The 21,118-nt window shown below is 35.0% G+C and overlaps 1 long non-coding RNA gene across 2 annotated transcripts in view; it reads left to right on the top strand.

The window, feature by feature from the left end:
- Positions 1 to 21,118, top strand: part of LOC112127437 — a 119,576-nt gene that overhangs the window by 79,791 nt on the left and 18,667 nt on the right. The window contains exon 3 of one of the 2 annotated variants that reach the window (XR_002910565.1): positions 5,407 to 6,305. The exons of the other annotated variant lie outside the window; for it this stretch is intronic. This is a non-coding gene — a long non-coding RNA (uncharacterized LOC112127437). Of the gene's footprint in view, positions 1 to 5,406; positions 6,306 to 21,118 lie in introns of those variants that run through there. 2 annotated transcript variants of the gene reach the window in all.

The following is a 21,118-nucleotide window of genomic DNA, read 5'->3' as shown; positions in this document are numbered from 1 at the left end:
CAAATAAAGAAAATGTCTAGGTTGGCACACCATCAACGTTCTCATTCAACACCGCTCAATTATTTCCGAATCCAAAGAACGATTTATCAGGTTTACAAAAATTACAACGTCTCGTTACAGTTCATAATTCATATAAACAATTATGATTGTTCTTTTCCTTGAACTCTCATTCTAAGACTGCATACTATAAGTGTGTATATGATTTTGTTTTATACAGTACGTGTATCAGGGTCGTTCAAAAGAGCTGATGGAATGACGGAGGATGTTTTACTTACACCTGAGAGTAATGGTCAATCCTACTTCCCACCGACTCTAAGGAAGACACAAAGTATAACACATTGTTTTAGGCGTGAACTAATGTTCATGTGCCCAGTTGCGCCAAATTAATTTAGAAATACAACAAACATAAGATTGCAGCAAATAAATTAGATATTATTAAAGGCATTTCAACTACGAGGTGAATGTTTGGTTTTGTATTTCAACCCTCTGGGTGCCGGTGAATTGAAAATGAAAGCCCATTTGTAAGTATGTCGGATTCGAATGGAGGGCCTCTGGATTCGATCCCAGGGTCTTTATCTTGCAATGATGAGTCGCCGTGTTAACGCCTTAACCGTTTTGACTACTGACGCCCTAATAAATGATTATTTAATTAAACAGTTAAATAGATAAATAAATAGTTACAACATAAAACAACAACATATCCATTACAATATTTTTTCTGTTTTTATTTTTATAATATAATATATAAAGTGGTTCCAAGAAAATCCGCAAAAACACAACACACAATCAATAATTGAATCCTATTATTAATCAGTTTCTATATTTTAAAGCTTTCATGACAAATGGAAGTAGGCTATACCAATTTTTTGAATTTAGATATGTCACAGATTCCTTGAGTATTTGAGCAGGGGAGGAAAAAGCGGGACATTTTTCATAGACATTGTTTGCTAATTTTGAATGGAATTCTGAACAGAACGCTATATTTATGTCATTGAAGTTAGTTTTTCGTCGCTGAAAAAATGTTTTTGTGAGAAAAGTTGATTATGGCTAGAATCTGGCCCTGAGCACTGCAGCTTTATAGCCTTAGTACTGCTTCTGTGTTCCATGTTTGGGAGCTTGCAACATGTGTGACTTGAGCCCCCCGGTATGAAGTTCATTGTTGCTGAAATTATCCTGCCCCGGACCTTCCTTTGATGAGTGTCATTTCAACTTTCATTGCGGCCACCGCTCCCCATCAGAAAAATCCAGAGGCGACAGTGGGATCGAACCCAGGACCGTGGGATCTACTAGCCGAGAGTCTGACGCGGACTCGGTTACCGTGGTCCCTTATTCATTTATGTATAACTTTGATTTGGTAAATACAAGGCCAATTAGGTCAAGTATAGTAGTTTTTGAACCCCCGTCCTGTCCAAGACAAACTTTGCCGTTAGTTAATAAAAGTTAGTATGAAAGCATCCCTCATTAGTGAACCAACTGCATATGTCTCGAACGAGAGTGAATGACATAATGCTGTAAGGAGGATTTGACATAACCACGTTTTCATATAACTTGATAACCCTTTTCATTTCTCTATAAAAGACCAGTATTAGAGAAGTTGCTGCTCAAATTTTCAAAACATAGGTTGTAATATTATAAAATTTATTCCTCGTTGGGTCCCTTACAAATTAATGGTAAGCACCTAGATTTACAAAGAATAATTGTAAAACTCGATAAAATTAGAATCATAATTGTTACTTTTTTTGTAATTATTTGGAAACATAATATGCTTCATTTTTAACAACTGTCTGTTTTATTCGATTGTTTATTGTACTCTTTCGTTCCCAATTCTGATGAAAACGTGCAGGTTCGTTTTTCCACGAGGGAAGTTATATAACTTGCTCACCACATCACTCATGTCGCATCTGTTAATCATATTTCAGTTTCTCGATTGAATTAAAATAGGCTCACACACGAATAAATCTCACAATATTATGGTTGTTTAAGTGTTCACAGTGTGGCAAAAAATTAAATAAGACTAATTCACCACTTCGAATCTGGAGGAAATTTCCAATTATTAGGAAGTTATTACCAATTTACCAATGGGCATTGAGCGTGAACGAGAGCCTCTCGACTTCTTTCTGCGGAGCCAATAACGTTTAAGGTTCATATAAAAAAATTCAGTATCATATACAAACATGACGTGATAATGCCTCAGTTTTATTCGAGCTGTTTCACTTTTGAGGTCTTAAAACTTTCACAACATTACGCCATGAAGTTCTCGTACCTCATAAAATGTTTTTTTAAAAATATATTTTTTTAATTTATTCATTTTTATTTCATTTTTGCAAGTATCCAAAGTTATTTTATAAAGTTTAAGTAAGATTTTCTTGGTTTTGTAAGCACTGACAGATATGACGCTTACAAAAACGTTGCATTAAACTTAATTAAGTATAATTATTTTAAAATTAACGTTTGGTTTCTAAAAATTTGATTGTTTGGTTACAAACGGTTCAAAAGAATTAGTCATTAAGGTTTTTAACAACTTCTATCAAAAAAATAATGAAAGTACGAAAAAATAAACAAAAAAATACTCTGCACAAAATTGAACAGATGAAAAATGAAAAAGCTTCTAAAAATGATGGATTTCTCCAAAAGGTGGACATTTTGAACATATAATTTTTCCCTAGCTCTTGGTTTTACCAAGGTAACAATTTAAAAAACTGATCACTCAGGTAGGTTTTTAATCCATTTCCTATTGGTGTAATCTAATTTACTGGTAGATAAACATTTTCTGAGTTAAGGGGGACTTTATGAAAAATGCTTTAAAAAATTGAGGTGACATGAAAAGTTAAAATCTAGATTACAATTGAGAATCGAGCATAAGATAATAACAAATTTTTAGTCTGATTTGACAAGTAGGAAAACCTCCTGTAGTATTGACGACTGTTCACAGGACACCTTTATATGTCCTGTTTAATATTAACGAAAAATCGCTGTAATTTTCAGACATTGAAATACTTAAGAAACTTTCTGAAACTTCTTACTTAACTGAAACTTCCTTTATGTGAAGAATAAAAACGTTACAAAACATCTAGTTTTTTATCGCTAATATAATATTGTATTATTTATAAGTAGAAACATTTTAAAAGAGGTAGCTGTATTATTCAATAAATCTTTGACCTTTAGGTACATATTTGTTATTGTCCTCGCCCTTCCACCTATTTATAAACCTGAAATAATAATTGTTTCTTATTTTACTCCGGTTAAATTAAACAAAGACCTTGTTATTCGAGCCACGTTTAATAACCCTAATTAAAAGCTACTTTCAAGAAATAACAACACAATAAAAAAAACATTGGTAAGGCGCTTTTCCTGTAATTTAATAATTGTTTTTCCAACATTTTCCTTGGAATAAGAAACTAAATGAAACAAACCACCATCCCATTTGTCTTGATCGTGCCCAGGTGACATTACCAAAAACGAAATATTACAAAATTATACCCCATAATTCGTGTATATGAAAAAATTTACAGGTGATATTTTCGCAATAATAATGCGGCAGTTTGTTAAGGCGTTCGACTCGTATTTGCTACGCTAAAGGTGCCGGGTTCGAATCCCAGCACAGCAGAATTTATTTATCATTAATTTGGAAGAACATATAGTATAGTTTAACCCATCGTCAGCAGATTGTTTGTTAATTTACTGTAAGATAAATATTTTATGATGTAAGAGAGACGTTACGTAACGATGTTGCGAAAAGTTGAGGTAAAATTAAAAGTTAAAGTCAATAAAGATCGAAACGTTGGCACCATAAAGAACATGGTTTTCTAACCTATATCACACCCGACCGCACTCACGATCTTTAAATAATCATTAATTAGCGGTCACTAATTATTACACATTAAAAGTTAGATATCTAGATTATAGTTGGGAATCAGACATTGGACAATAAGAACTATTTAGTCAAATTTGACATGTAGATAACCTCTTTAAGTACTGATTTCTTTTCACGTGACACCCTGTATATTCATATAATAAATCGCAGTGCTTGAAAACAATAAATTCTATATTAAAAAATTGTTTGACATTTATTTAATACTCGATTTTGGTGCTTTCTTTTTACCGGGAATGCTTGACCGTAGGCCGATAAATAATCGATATTTTTTCATTCAGCTAGTTAACCCTTTAAAAGTCATGTAACTTATGCGCCAAACGCCTATAAGGAACGTGTTTATGCAATTGAATTTCAGCATAGTGTCGACCTCATAGCTGTTATTCGCTGAGCACTCAGGTTTATTTGACCAAAGGAAGAATTCCAAACGTTGCTAGTTTTGTGTGTAAGCAGAGAAAAACGAGATTAAAAATTTGGATAAACGATTGTACCGCTGGACCCAACGTTTTCCTTTAGTTGTAAGCAAATTTATTTGATTCTGCCCTAACAAACTGTTTGGATTGAATTTTTCTACATGTTATTGGATGTCATTTCTTCCAAATTTGACATTATCGTTTGTGTGCAATCGTGTCTGAACATGAAATGTAAATTTTATAAATAATTATAATTATGCGGATGGGTACTTCTTACAATTTTATTCCATAACACAAAAGTCGTTTATCGCTGCAGCTATGTCTCATGCAGGTATTTTGATGCACTCCTAATACAGGAAGAAAATTACTACAAAATACATATGAATTTAGGAAATCTGATCCACCTTTAAATGTGCGAAATAAATGCTATCAACTAATAGATAATCTTTTGAAAATAAACACATAGACAAAATTCCATGTAACGTATTGTTAGAAATTCAGAATATCTGTGGATTCAAGGGTTATTTTAAATACAATGAAAAGTTCTATGATCGAGTGGAAGGCCACTTTAGCACACGTGATCATGAATGAATTAATAGATTGGATAAAATCACATTATAACTCCAATACAAAAATATTGAAGCACTAGGTGGACATTTTATTATTGATTCATGCATGAATCGGGGTTGTTCTATTGTATATAGTAATAATACTTGTGTATGTGTAGTTTTGAGAGTGATTGTATTTATTAGGGTCGATGGCGGAAAATCAAGTACTCCATGGATTCTCAATTAGGTTAGTTGTATGATATGTGTGAAGGAAGGTATATCGAGTACTCCACGAAGTGCATCTCGAGTCTACCGGCAGTTTGCTATAAATAGCAAAAACTGGAATTGCCTGTGGACTACGAGAAGCGAATAAGCTCAACTCGGCACGTTGTTGAATGTACGTACGTGTGCGGATTTAGCCTATAAATCCAAATCCCAATTCAACTTCTATCCCTTTCTGACTATCTCATTCACTCACCCTCTCTCTTTATTCGTTTATCTATCTATCTAAAAAATAGAATGCAAATTGTATACTTAAATACTGATTTGTTTAAACTAATTGTTGTAACTTCAGGTGTTCCAGAAGGAGGTCATCTATCTTCGCTTCTTCTCAATATTTTTATAAATGATGTCGCAGATGGCTTCGTGAACTGTAAATATAAACCATTTTCTGATGATTAGAACCTCATCAAATCAACATCGTACTGAGATGATCTACAACAAAATTTAAATAATCTAGTCAACTGGACAGCTTTTAACGGAGTATTTTTAGATATAGATAAATGAAAACATATGATTTTTTAAATTAGAACCTACTATCTATAACTACAAGATTAACAACTCTGAACTCGAGATAACTAAATCTATCAAGGACCTAAGAATATTGTTTGATTCACTACTTTTAATGAACATATTGTCATGACGATAAAAAAAACAACGCCTTAACATTGTTTGGCTTCATTAAAAGAAATGCTAGTGAACTCAGCAACATCAGTTGTATAAAAATGTTATATTTTTCTTTTTTTAGATCTATCCTTGAATTCAATTCACCTATCTGGTCACCTTATTATTTAAAATACGTTTGTAAAAAATTAAGAATAGGCTATTAAAATACTTAGCATATAGGTAAGTAATAAAAGCGGAAAATATAAATATGAAGAAGAAATATAAATGTTAATTTATTTTAATATAAATTACTTAATAACCTTATAGATAGCCCTTATTTGTTAAAAAGAGTATTGTTAAATGTTTCTCAAAAATATACCAGAAATGTTGATCTGTTTTTTCTACCATTTTGCAAATCCAATTATTTATATCATGGACCACTCACAAGAGCATGTAGACTCATGAATCATTACGATATAGATTCATTTGTTAATTCATTTAATAGTTTTAAGTACAAATTATTGTTGTCTATTACATATTCTGTAATCTCTGTTTTAGCGAAAGCCGTTAATAAAGCTATTATTATTCTTTTTATTATTATTTATTTATATTTCTCTCTCTTTCTCATTCTCTCACTTTATCTCATTTTCCCTCGCATTCTCTCTCTCTCTCTCTCTCTCTCTCTCTCTCTCTTACACTATCTCTCTCTCTCTCTCTTCTTCTTCTCATTATTTATCTGTCACTCTCTCTTGCCCTCATTATTTCTCTCTCCCTCTCACTATCTCGCTCTCTCTCTCTCTCTCTCTCTCTCACTCGCTCTCTTTCTCTCTCTCTCTCTCTCTTGTATTCTTTCTCTTTCTCTCCCTCTCTCTCCACTCTCCATCTCTCGTTCTCTCCTGCTCGCATCCTTGTTCTCGCACTCTCTCTCTCTCTCTCTCTCTCTCTCTCTCTCTCTCTCTCTCTCTCTCTCTCTCTCTCGCTCTCTTTAACAATTTTAGTTCCATCTTTAGCAGATTTTAATTTTACTTTAAGATATTTAATGGATAGAAAGGGCGTAAATAATTTGGAAGATTGGTTTCATGAATTTATCCGTATTGTTAGTTTGTCGCCGTATTCCTTGAAAGGCCTTCAGTCGAAAAGGAAGATGATAAAATTCCTTTAAAAATAAATGTCTAAATAACACTTTTTATACCTGAGTGAGCTTCATTTGAAACGATAAAGCAATTTAAATCAATTCGATCCATGAATCACTTCAGATAAATTATTTTATCTTGCTTTAGAGATTAAAATTATTCAGGCTTTTTAGTTTCCTGACATCCACCCTTACAAGCAGTACCTAAGTAAGACGTTATTAACCTGTTATTTTCCTAATATTTGTTGTATTATACTTTTTCACATCGGAGACAATTTAAAATTGATTAATTTTCATTTCTCTTCTTCCTGCATTACGTCACCATTCCCGGTAACGTTTCCAGATGGTTTCGGCACTCGTAAGGACAAATCAAATTATATTTCATTAAGTGAATTTCGTAAAGCAAAGAAAATGAGAAGAAACCAACTGGCAGTTAGACTTTAGGCCTTCTTTATAACATGAATTACCTTAATTTACTTTTACACCCTATTTCTATTGATTGAATAAATTAATCTTGATTTTTCTCAGCGTTACAATTTTTGTAGTTTGCAGTGAGAGTTTGAATTGCATCGTTAGAATGCAAATATTTATAATTTGTTGAATTCGTGAGAAGCGGTCAAGAACGAGGTAATTTAGAAAAACACCTTTTTCAATTTTTTGCCGACCTTTCGACCTTTATTCGGGTCATCTTCAGGGACTGGGTAAATTACAAAACATATTGTTGATTGGAAAAAACACAATTTAACATGTAAATATAAATTTTGAACCAAATATTTCATACTCCCATAAAGTGTGGTGCTATTCTTGTGGTGTCATATTGGTTTTGTGTGACAGTGTTGTAAAACATGCACTTGTATTTTGTTGCTTTTATATGATTATGACAGGGTGGGGGCGCGATAAATCTGGGAACATTTCTTTGATCATATAAAGATGATCAATTTTTATTAATCATAAAATAATTTAATTAATAAATCAAGTTTTATTTGACTCAAAGGAAGGCGAGAATGGAGATTTTCTGGCGTTCAATATTGGAAAGGAAGTTAATTATTAAGAACGATAACAAAGGAAAGGGAAAAATAAAATTAAGGTTTAATAGTTTATTTGCTTTATGATGTTGGCGTAACTACGGCTGCGTTTGCATGTATCTATTTTGTAATTAATGCAGTGTGTGTCTCTATTAATGTAAACCATTTCTAGAAAGTTGCGTTTGTTAAGAAAAACCCAAAACAAATACAAACGCAGGACGGACAGAAGGGATATAATTTTTAACGATCCTGACTGTTCTGGGGGTCCATAGCTCCTATCTATTTCTTTCTTCCAAGTCTTCTGCGCAAGTATAATGTCGACTCTCTGCTCGCAAGCGAGCACTCTAGCCATGTCACTAAACATCTTTGAACTGTGGTGGGTCAGCTGAGCAATTTTTAATTTAGTTAGCGATCCTCCTTTATTCTTGGGATCATCGCTTGGTATGGGGGGAGGCTTCTTGGGGTTCTGCGTCCATCTCCTTCGCACACATCAATGGTGCCAGCTGTTGCTTCTAGATGACAATGTTCCGTGTTTTCATCGCATGACGTAACTGAGCCGTAATCGATGGAGCTTTTTATTCTCGCAATTTTTATATTCTCATGCACGTAGCACCTTCGGGAGCCGACTGCATGGTTATTTGGAAGTCCTAGGCACGTGCAATTGGCTCACTTCTTAACAGTCTCTTTGCAATTCCTCATCATGTAGTCCCGTGCAGTTTGCGCATATTAGTTCTTATATAGCGCAGGCCATGGTGATGTGTCCGTATCTCTGACAGGCAAAGCATCGTGTGACTTCTTGGTACTCTTTGATCCAGCATGCTTGGTAGGCCAGATAAAATTTACTTTATCCCAGCACCGTCATCCGTTCACAATCCATGATCCGAAAGGCGAGTACTCAATAGTCCCCCTGCCGTATCGCAAGGTAAAGAGTGGTCTGCCATCCTCCGCCAGGGCGTGCCGACGTCATTGCACTCAACCAGGTCGTTGCCTAAAGGCGATATTTCTTTTGAAACGCGCAATACGAGGAGTCTCGGGGTTCCGCTTCGCCGTGATCGCGCACTCTCACCTGCTTGTTGTAAGATTTGAGTAATCTTGGGCGGCTTCCACTTTAATGGGCTATCCCCTGCACAGTGGTTATTCTGTTATCACCCCTTACTTTGGTTACTTTGGAATTGATGACATTTTTGAAGTTTATATACAATAATAATAATAAGAGCCTTTGTTTGCAACATAAAATAACATTTTTAACAAAAAGTGTTATTAGACATAAAATTAAAAGGAAATTTCAGGTCAAAACCATGACCTATAATAGTAAAGAGAAGTATAAATATAAGCGTCACAAATTCAAAAAGGGAAAAATTGGATAAACCCTCACTGATAAAATTTACAAAAACTTTTGCAGAGTGCTTACAAACATTACAATTTTTTCGTTAACTTAAATTGATCTTCCAAGTCAATTTTGACCTGGATCATTAAAAGTATTTAAAACTGCTCATTTTAGTTACCTATGCAAGAAAAGTATATGCATTTATTTTATTTATTACCTAAGTATTTATTTAACAATAAATAGGTTAGATCTTTAACAAAAAGTATATGCTTCAGCCTTTTATGTCTATATTTCTTATAATTTCAGTCTCTGAGCTCATAATTTAAAATATTTTTTATGTATTCTATTGAACTTTTCTTGTGTTTGGAGAGAAAGCTCAAGGTTTGATTAAAAACATGGGTTGTTATACTGGGAATATGTAATGCGCAATGCATGTCATCTATTCGCGTCCATCTTTTATAGTTACCTATAATCCTTAGCGCTATGTTTTGAACGGTCTGCATATATTTGTAATTGGCAGCACACGTGTTCGACCAGACTGGGGATGCATATGTAACAATAGGCCTTAAATAAAGATTAAAGATGAGCTTTTTATTATTAATCCTTAAGTTCGAAGTTTTATTAAAAATAGGAAACAAGCTTGTATAATCCTTGCAGTTTTCGAACATTTCATAGTAATGTGATAAGTGAAGTAAAGTTTTTAGCCGGATGGACTCCCAGATATTTGGCATTCTTGCCCAGGGTAGGGGATTGCTATTGATTTTAACAAAATTATTATTATCATAATGCTTCTGGTAAAAAGTATAGCTTCGGTTTTAACTTTATTTCGACGGATTATCCATTTATTAAAATAATTGAAACATTTACTTGCTGCTTCACTAAAATCTTTAGCTATAGTGTCAATTCTGTAGGAGGATTTCGTATCATCAGCGAATAATGCAAGTTCAACTGTATTTTTAGTTAATCTTTATGTAAGGTATTGGTTGAAATGAAAATGTTAACGTCACGAGCGAGATTCGAACCCACGACCTTCGGCTAAATACGCCGCTGCTCTACCACTTGAGCTATCGTGACTTCGATCCACTTGGACACCAACTTCCTATCTCAACCTACCTTTCGAGTTTTCCCTCCTTTATTTTTAATTTTATAAATGTCCGCAATGAATAAGTTAAAAAGTGTAGGGCCGAGGACGGAACCTTGTGGAACACCAGCTGTAATTTTTTTCATACATGAATTTTATTGATCGACGTCGACATAAAAATACCTATTTGTTACATAGTTGCCTATGAGATATATGAGATATTTAGAAAAGCCTTTTAGTTGTAATTTGTAGAGTAGCCCCCTGTGCCAAACGCTGTCAAAAGCTTTTTCAACATCAATCGGGACTATAACAAAGTGTTTGTTCTTATTAAAGCTGTCAAAGATCATGTCAGTGATTTTCTAAGTGTAAAACTGTATAATGGTTTTGCCTGAAGTCAAAGCAGGGAGTAAAATGTTGTTTGCATTTAAAAATTGCAAAAGTCAAGTTAGCATTATTTTTCCGGCTATCTTCGAAAGAATATTTAGCAATGAGATTAGACGGGAATTAGACGAATTAGTATGATCTTTCCCTAGTTTGGGAATGCAATAACTTTAGTTAGCCGTGTGTGCAAGCATAAACATATGGTTTAACATAATAGTTAAGTATAAGATGGCTTTTCTGGGAAGATTTTTAATTGCGATAAGCATAATTGCATCTTCCCCAGGAGGTTTAATAATTTTTAATTTGTTCATGACAAGTCTGATTCCCTGATTGATGTCAGCTGGCAGTTTGTAGATTTATAATCTGGGGTCGGCTATATTCTTTGATTTCTCGAAGTACCTTTTTTGTGAAGGAGCCTAACCTTTCATTCATTCACTTGTTCAAAGTTATTTGCTAGCAAATTTGCTTTTTCATGTGGTTCGTATATAAAAAGGTTAGGTGAAGAATTGGTATTATCACTGGGCGCTAGGGGAGGACAAGGTTTCTCCTGATAGTTTTTATTGTTTTATATAGTTTGCTATCACCGGACTTGAATTTTGAGAGTTCATTTTCGCATAAATTCTTTCGATGAAATGCAAGCAGTTTTAATGCAATTGATGTTATATTATTCAGCGCCCTTTAGTAGATATTTGTCTGTATTTGTGATAGTTGTTTTTGATTTTAATTAATATTTTTATGTAATGAGGCAGTTTACACTGAAAAACATCTAAAGTTCAGTTTGTATTGATTTTTTAGCCGCAGATTTAATTATTTAGTGCAAGTCACATACAAGTTTATCAAGAACTTTACCATTTCTTATTTCTGGGTTTATATGTATTTCGGAGTGGAAGAGTTCTCTAAATTTTTTCTAGTAAGCTTCTTTAAAATTGTAAACAGTCGATTTGGGTCTAGAGGAAGGCTTACTACTGCTGGTATAAACAAGAGGGTTGAGGACTGATGAGAGGGTGCTAGTGGTAAAAACTTGTATGTCATTTGGGATATTTTTAGAAATGGCTAAATCCAGCACACTAGGTTTAGCATTTTTTCGATCCGGATAACAAGGTGGAATGTTGGGGGTGATAATATTAAATTTCAGTTTAAGTGATGTGTCCAATAATATTTTACCGTTAGCATTATTGCTCCATGTTCCATTCAAGGTTTCTATTGTAGAATTTAGGTCTCCCATCAAGAAAATATTTACGTGGATATTTGATATTAGTTTTAAGTCATTTGAACACAACTTTCTGTTTGGTAATAAATGGGCAGAAATTATTACTATTTGTTTATTTTTAAACTGTATTTTGACACCAAGAGCAACTAATGATTCAAGTTTTGGAAGAAAAATCTCATGGTGAATAATCGACTTTTTTACAAAGAGTGCAACCCGTTTACCCCGGTCAGATCTATATATTGAGAAGTTTAAACATTTATGGCTGTGCTTATCCTTGAGAAGTGTTTCTGAGATGGCCGCTATTTTAATATCATTTTCCATCATAAAGTTTGCTAGTTCTGGGAGTTTATTTGAAATTGAACGAGCATTCCAGGGCATGATTACAAGTGATTGTGGAATTCATTTATATAAAGCTAAAGATACACTCTGCAATAATGGTGATTTTTGAAAATGAATTGGTGGCAGCTTTTAGGCTTTCAGCTCAGTTATTTAGTTGAAAAATTGAGTTACTTATATTCAGAGACTGAGTGAGTTTTTTTGAATTCCAATAGGACATCTGCAATGGACTGGGTGCCTTGGTGAAGTTGGGTTGGCTGACCATTTGACGTTTAAGGTTGATGGACTCTGCATTTCGCCTCTGAGGTATGGTTTGTAGTCGTTGTGCGTAGAATTGGAAACCTCTGTGATTAGCAAGTGTGTACTCCCCCACAGTCAGCGTAGGTAGGCGACGAAGCTTTATCTTTAATACAGTCCTTGCTTATATGTGGGCCCGCACATTTTACACAACGTTATTGCAGTTCTTGGCAATGTGGTAGAACGACTGACATCTATAACACTGGGTAACGTTTGAGAGATCATGGTAGTGGCGGTAAACCACACAGTACCAAAGGTTCCTAATGGCATAGACTTGTTTTAGATTTGTGTTCGGGCCGAAAGTTACAAGGAAGAGCGGAAGTCTTATTTCATTTTCATCAGTTTTTTTTAAATCATTTGAGTGATTTTCACGATTTGTAGGTTCTTTGCGGTGTGTTCGGTTTTTATTTTGTTATCAGTTGTTATATGTGGTGGGAGATTTAAGACTAGAGTACGTTTTGTTTCGTCTTTTGGTGTATACGTGTGAAATTCCAGGTTGGAAGCTGTAATTTCGTTTAATAAAGTTTTGTAGTCCTCTTTACAGTTTGTAAGAAACATAAGCTTGCTCCCGGTACTTTTAAGTTCAAAGTCAGCAACACATTTAGCTCTTAGTTTGAGCGTCCAGCGTGGTTTTTAATGAAGTTGTAAACAATAATCGGCGGGGGCTTCTTAACCTTTGGGCCAGGTGGTTGCCTAGGTGATGCGTCGTCAGAGCTAGCGGTGTCGGCGTCATTTAATCGGCTTAGAGCATCATATCTATTGTTTACTGTGAGCTGGAAAACGGGAGGGCTAAGGTCACTTTTCTGTCGTTTTGCGGGTTATGCAAAAGTTATCCGGTGAAATGCCATCAATTGACATTTCAGTGGATTTAAGAAGAGAAGTAGAGAAAGACTACTTACTGGGGTCGTTTGACTAGGAATACTCTGGATAAACGATGGTGGTAAGACGTTTTTATCACCAAAATAGCAGGAAGCGGTTTTTAGCACGTCCGTACTCATCCAGTGACAACAACGAACTGATTTTTCATGTTTGTAGCAAGTTGTGGGCCTAATTTGTCGGATTTTTCGATTAAGCATCGTTCGGCACGGATCGCATGACACCTTGGATTGGGGTTTTCTTTCAGGGTTGCCTCCGTTATTCTGGTGTATCGGTTTAAGCGCCGAGATCTCGTTTTAAGCCCTGCACCATTAGCCGCCGCCGAAAGCAAATGGCGTTGCCCGGGGACCAAGACAACGGCGAGGTGCTGGGACTTGGGGTTTCGTCGGACTTACCCGACTTCGGCCATTACTCAGCATTTTTGTAGATCCAGCATAAGCACTAATACCCCGGACCATGCCCCCCACGGCTGGTCGAACCGCTTTTCGACCTGCGCCCCTCTTGTAATTTTCCAAATTTCCTTCTGTTATACTAACCCTGATCTTTTCGCTTCTTCCTGTTTGCCCGCTTCACCCTCTGTTATGCCAGTAACCACTTGAGTGCCAGCCCTGGAACTCGAAACATAGAGGAATCTCTGTTTGTGTGAAATCGTCGAGCGGCGAGTTATCTTATTTCCGTTAATTGTTTAACCCCTTTTTACACCACTTATAATTTTCCCCTTTCTTTTTAATTTAATATTCACAAAGTCCGCTACATATACAGGTAATTTGGATATATGAAGTCAGGCAGCCTTGATTTCTCTTCCACGTTATAAACCTCCAAGTATTTAGAGCTGGTAAACTCTGAAAAAATGTTGGGAATTTTCCAAGTTTACCTGAGATGATGGATGTTAGAAAACTTAGTTTACTATAACATAATTTTTATTTGCGTTCTGCTTGTTTTGAATATGATAGGACTGCTCGTGCGACATCTTCTTCTCTGCTTGGAAGAATTCCACACGTGACTTGAATACAAATCCCTACTTCTCTCGAAATTATTAATTATAAGAGCTAGTTGCAATATTAGTGGTGATTATTAATTCTGGCACTACCGAGTTATGGGACTGTACATTCTACATGCAAAATGGAAAAGCCCTATTCAACGTATGAGAATTCGCTATAGAATTTAAATTAACAAACCTTTCCCACGGCAGTTAATAAATTTCCAAATTACAAATTCCTGGTAAGAACAGTCTCATTACGCGAAACGCTGGCTAAACAATGTAAAATTCAATAATTGCTTGTACAAAAATGTTCGATTTAAATAGCATCTCAAATTCGAAACGATGTGAAAGCTTGTGTTTCAAACCACACAATTTTACATAATGGACGGTTTGATTGATATTGATGAAAAGCTTCAACATTTATTATACATCTTCTTGACAAGATTGATCGATGTAAGTTAAAGGAAGGGTACCGTAACTGTACGTTTTATAAAACCATTACATTAAACAATAATTAGAAAAATGTACTCATACGACAGCACTTTCCTAGTTTATTGTTGTATTAATTGAGAAACAGCGCATAATATATCACAATAATAATTATACTCCGAAGATGGAACTGTATAAATTTTTTAAAATACCACATCCCAATCATACTGAACTACCTTTCCTGTTCTCTTTAAACTAAAGCATTTTATAAATAAAATCCTAATAGATCGTTCCTTCATAGGTACGAAATTAGTTCGCACAGACAAGACCAATCCAAGTCGACTTCCCCCAAGGGTGTATGATTGTATCCTAACTAATATACTATAGAGCTGACCTGCCAATACATCCGAACGCCACCATTTCTCCGCCTTCTGGGGTCAATGATAGTTTTTCCTTTTTCCACTGCGATTTAACTACCTACCGCTTATTAAATTAGTTGAGCATTTTACGGTGACCGCTTATTTCTCTAGTCGTTAATGTCGCTTTCTGAAGTGGCTGTAAAGTTTCTGTCTAATGTTTTTCAATCACATATGTTACGAAGTCTCTTCTGATTCACGTCAGAGTCGGCAGGTTCTGTACCAATTTTTATAGATAAATTGGAAAATTGACGACGTGTAGCCCAGAGGTTTTGCTAGGACAAAATTTACGTTTATAACCGTGCCGTCAAACCCCGTTCTATTTTGGATCCATATGTGTACTACAATAAGGCCTCTCTATTAACTTCTGTTTATATTGTTATTTGAAAGGATCTGTTAAAGTTAACATTAACCTTACGATATAGCAATTCTATCAGTTAACTCAAATCGTACCCAAGCTACTTTCATTTTGAGCTCATCGAAATATGGTACAAACCGAGAAAATGGAAACTAAACGAGGACAAAACATCCCAAACTACATTTACTATAAATAAACAGCCTTGACAACGTATGTAAGTTGAAAATGGATGAGTCAAAGGCCTTAAATATGTTAGACTGTTTAAGAATATTCATATCTGCGTAACAAAAAACATATTTGTAAGTATTAAATTTGTAACTTGTACTTAAACAAGTATTAAATATTACTTTTTTTTATTCTTTAGAATATTTTAGAAACCCATTTGATAAACCATTGATTCACTGAGGATCTGATAATCTTGTTTTTGTCAAAAGTCTAATAAGGGAGCCATATGTACTAAGAAACGTATGAAAGTGCTTCCAGATGTCTTGGGACCCTCGTGGGAGTAATTTTGGCGATCACTTGCCCTGTAGCTGCATGGTCTTTGTTTTCAGCCATACATAATCCCTCCAATGATATCAACTTTTCAAGTCGAAATCGACGGTGTTTTCATCTTGTTATCCTTGCCTTTCCAGTGAATAGAAAACCTCAAACACGTCAGTTTACGTTCGGAAACTTAAAGACTTATAGGGATTTAAACGGAAGCATAAAAAACCCTTGACTAAACCTCTTTTCAGAATATGTAAACATTATTGTCTGAATCAACAATGTATACAAACTGGCCAAGGTTGAAATGCGTAGAACGTGCTTATATTTATTACAGCCTAATATTAATTTTTATAATATTTATCTTATCGTATGCGATATTCACTATTAAATAGACAATTAAAAAGCTGTTACTAAGACAACATTTTTTAATGATACTAGATATTTGTAATTGGATACTAACGACAATATCTCATATACGTATTTATGTAGCTTTTTTCGTCAAAGTAACCCTTTTTAATTTCAAATTAACGTTTTTAAATTTCAAGTTAACCCATTCTTTACAACATAAAAACTTAGGAGACGGTATCAAATATAAGGATGTGTATCAAAAAGGAGGTATTTTAAAATTAAAAGGGTGAATTTCAAATTAAAGTAGGTTAATTTGAATTAATTAAAAAGGATTAATTTGAAGTGTTTCGACGAGGTGCCGAATATAACGTAACGGTAAAAAAAATATATAAGGAAAGGAAGAAAGAGTAAGGGAACTTACCCTTCTGACTCCCGGTAGGCCGGCGTAGAGGAGTGGACTTCGGGCCCGAATCCCATTGCTTCTTTTGTTGCTTCGCCATGGTATGCTAGAGAGGCTGGTTTGGAGAGAGAGAGAGAGAGAGAGAGAGAGAGAGAGAGAGGAGAGAATTTTGAAGAGAAAAAAGAGGTAGGAGAAAGGAGAGAATAGCTCAGGGAACACGTACGAGCAACAGAAGCCATAAGAAAACGAATACGAATCTCCTCCGGTCGGGCGGAAGGAAAAAAAAACACAAATAGAAAGTTGTTGGACAAAGTTCATATGAAATTCATAACGTCCCTAAAGACGCTCCAGCGACATCTCGGGGCGTTAAGTATACCGTCTACCATTTTTAATTATAAAAATAAAATACACTCATGGAACGGGAAGAGAAAGAAAAAGAGACAATAATTCATACCCAACATCAAGAGATGATACATCCAAGAACATATACGTTTTTATATACATGTTGCAGAAGAGGCAACTCTGGACAAGGGAGTGAAATCAGTATCTCACACCATCGTGGCCTGGGTAGACACGCTCAATTCGTCCTATGGGCCACGGTAAGGGGCAAGTGATGACTCCATTTAGGGGCTCCTTAACCATCACCACGTCACCAACCGAAAACATAGTAGTAGAAAACGTTTTCGTGGTACTCTCGTTCAGGTGGGTCAAGCAAGGGACAGACGATCAATACATGCTCCGGAAGATTATCAAGAAGATTATCAGATTATCCGAATCGTCCCCTGGTTCCGGCAGAGTGGAGCAAAGGGGCCGACTCTTATGGACAGCCTCGATGCGAGAGAAGAGAATCGCGTATGGTAAGAGACGAGTCACCGATGAGCTTAGAAAGTTTTGGAGGACTTAACGGCAGGTTCGCATATACCCCCGAAACGGGTTGCTCTGGGAGCCAGTTACCAGTCTTTCAATTTAGAAGTAGCGTACGAGTGAAATTTGTCTTGATTACTGAAGACGAATGCTGGACGTCTTTAAGATTGCGGGGGGCTCCGGCACAATTACGGCTGCAGCCGGAATATTTCGTGGTAGGAAGGCCGCGACGGGAGATGAACCTGTCAAATACTTCCAAAATAGCGGGTGTGGATAGATCGGAAACTAGTTCCAAGAGGACAGCACGAGCAACGAAAATGCATAGGTATTCTTTAGTCATTTTTGCATTGTAATGATTGGATTTTTGAACAGAAAAAAGACTCGCGAAGTCAGTACCAAACTGACTGAAGGCTCGCTCGGAAACGAGGGAGAGTAGACATTCGCTACTTCCTCGCGGAATTTGAGACAAGCCAGGCATTCGCTTTCTGAGGCATTCATTATTCGCTTTCTGACCAGACTAAGCATGGAAAGTATGCAAAATTTCTGTCGAAGTATAGATTGAATGATGGTAGGACCTTAGTTTAAGAAGTGCTTATGATAATAATTGACCAGTAACCTGGATATATGAGGCGATTTTGACAAAATCAACCTATGTCTGGAGGCAAAATGTAACGTAGAGTGATCCTACTGCCCACTCCAGGGCTACTCGATCCTCAAGAAAAGAGGATAAGGCTAGATGAGACTTTCACTTCTCTATTTTTCAACATGTATATTCCCCTTTGGATTAAGTCTGTCGCATATATCCAGGGCTTCATTCAGTTCAATGAGAGTCAGGCGAGATAAGAAGGGGGCTCTTTTTTGACTTTAAGTTTTAAATTAGTCAAAGGAGGAGAACATAAGCCATTGTACATTAAAGGCGGATCAAGGAATATCAGGTTGTACTTTTTGGCCCGAGAGAGGATGATCGTTAAGAGCGAACCGCATGCAGTCGTGAGAGAAAGCATTAAATACAACTTTGGTAGGTGAGGAGTACTCTTTGGTCACACAATGATGAGGCAAAACGTGAGAGGACTGAGTCCTAAGGTTAAAAGAAGTAGTTACTGTCTAATGCCTTTTTATAAAAACAAAATCAAATAGATTCCGAAAACAATGTAATATTACAGGTTTGTTAGCCAATAGGCGTATAGGCCAGAAGAGGGTAATACGTCCATGATACAAGGCGAACGAACAGTGTGGGACATAGAAAATAATATCAAACAACAAAATAGAATATAAAAGGCACAGAAGATATTTCACGGAATAAACTGAGTACTTGTGCATAATGGCTGCCAAATTATTATGTATTGATAAAAGTTTTTTAATTAAAACTGAAATATTTATCTCTTTTCTTTTAAATTAATAATCAGAAATTGATAACTATATATTTTATTGCACTGCCATCTAATTGGATAACGTTAAAAAACCATAGCAAGTCATTAACAAAGGTTTTAGAAAAACATTTTCTTTATCGTGCCAACGTTTCGATCTTTATTGAGATCATCTTCAGGGCTCAAAGTGTTTTTTTATGTGTAAATGTATCGTGCCAGCCCAAGGAGTCACTCTCAACACGAGACACAACACAAGAATGACTCATCTACACAGAAAACAAACACTTTGAGCCGTGAAGATGATCTCAATAAAGATCGAACGTTTGCACGATAAAGAAAATGTTTTTCTAATACCTACGTCAGTACGTCACACCTGACCGCATCTCACTATCTCCAAATAATCATTACCTAACCGTCACTAAACACCACACGTTTTAGAAGAAGTAGAGCTCAAACATTAAAAAAAAATACAAAAAATACAAAGGTTTATGGTTGATAACGTTTATGGTTAACAGTTTACAAACTGTTAACGCTTATTAACAATTTTCATATACTTTCTCGTATTTATCCAGGCAATTAGGATGTTATTTAAGAGGAGAAGGAAAGGTGTGGAATTAAAAATTTCCAAAAAAAAAGAAAAAAAAATTGGAGGTCGTGAGTGCTGACATGGCTTCTACGTTAGCGATTCCGGTCGATTCAGTTCGTAAACATTATTAGGACTTCTAAAGGCAAATAAAAATAAATCCAAAATCATTATCTTAACGACTGAAAATGGTGATGAACCGTTGAAAAGGTTAATTTGTCTGAAATATAAAGCAGTAAATTAAATTATAAACCATAAATTATTTATTGTTAAACTGTGACCGAAATCATTGGAAACAAAGTGCTGAATGAAAAGAAAATAAGAAATGCAAGTAAATTTTAATTTTAAAAGGTAAATAGGGCATAAATCTAGGGGTTTATTTTCACCGAGCCCTTTAAGAGCTGTCAGCTTCCTTTCTGCATTTTATAGTGAACCGGTTACCCGATTCCAACAGCATAAATCGTGTTGTAAGCCCTGAAACACCTTTCTCGTAAGGGCAAATCTCACTCCTCTATTATAATTTTATTAGTGTTAACTCTTTTTCTTTCCATAATTGCCATATCGAAAAAGACTTTGACGTTTTACCCTTTCAGATCTTTGGACAGTTTTTATTTATTTTTTTGTGTTGTCTTGGATTTTAGTGAGTAAGTTTTTATTCACTAGCCACGATTTTCGCAGGTTCTAGTAAAACGCTTGGGTTACATATCTGTAAAGATAAATAAACATCTGGCTAGCTAAACTCGACATTTTTTAATTTTGTTTAGTTAATTTATAAAAAAAACATTAAATTAAATTAAATGTTAAGTTATTTACATATTTAGGATGGTATTCATCGAAAATTAATACAAAATTAATTGTACCTTATCTTCAGTACTGGTTCAAACAATACTCAAAGATAACATTAAAATCCTAATGAAACTTCATGATTGAACTACAAAAAAAGCATAATGGTAATTTTGAAGTTTGTCAGTAATTTTAACTTTTTGTAAGTATTTTATTGCTGTAATAAATTCTGTGAGGGTCTGGCACCTGAGCCCTAAATGCATAGCCAAAAATAAACTAATTAATGATTGGAGAAGATAAATTAAACACTTAACTATATTCAAATCTTAAAAATCAAGGAAAACGATGAGCTCAGAGCTATAATTTATTTTTTATTTACATCTTTATTCTCCAGTGACGACCGAAACTATCATGCGTAGATCGATGACTTTTTGAAGCCTCTCTTACCATTGACCTAACAAATCAAAATTGCCTGAACTAATTATTAAATGATATAATTTCGTCTTTGAAAAAAAACTTAAATAAATAAAAGATAACTTATTACTTTTCGCTCGGAGGCTAAAATTTGTGAAATCTAATTATGCATATTTCAACTAATACTACTTGCAATCTTTTTAAAAATACATTTAATTTTCCGTGTAGTCAATAAAAATACGGAGAAGGCTGGAGATTAAGGAAAGAAAAGGAAATGTTTTCTAATGGAAAACTGTAAAACCT

The sequence above is a fragment of the Cimex lectularius genome, unplaced genomic scaffold (assembly GCF_000648675.2).
Source record: "Cimex lectularius strain Harlan isolate CLEC.00 unplaced genomic scaffold, Clec_2.1 scaffold266, whole genome shotgun sequence".
In the NCBI taxonomy this organism is placed as follows: domain Eukaryota; kingdom Metazoa; phylum Arthropoda; class Insecta; order Hemiptera; family Cimicidae; genus Cimex; species Cimex lectularius.
Note: the sequence above shows the minus strand (reverse complement) of the source record. Positions and strands in the feature narration are given on the sequence as shown.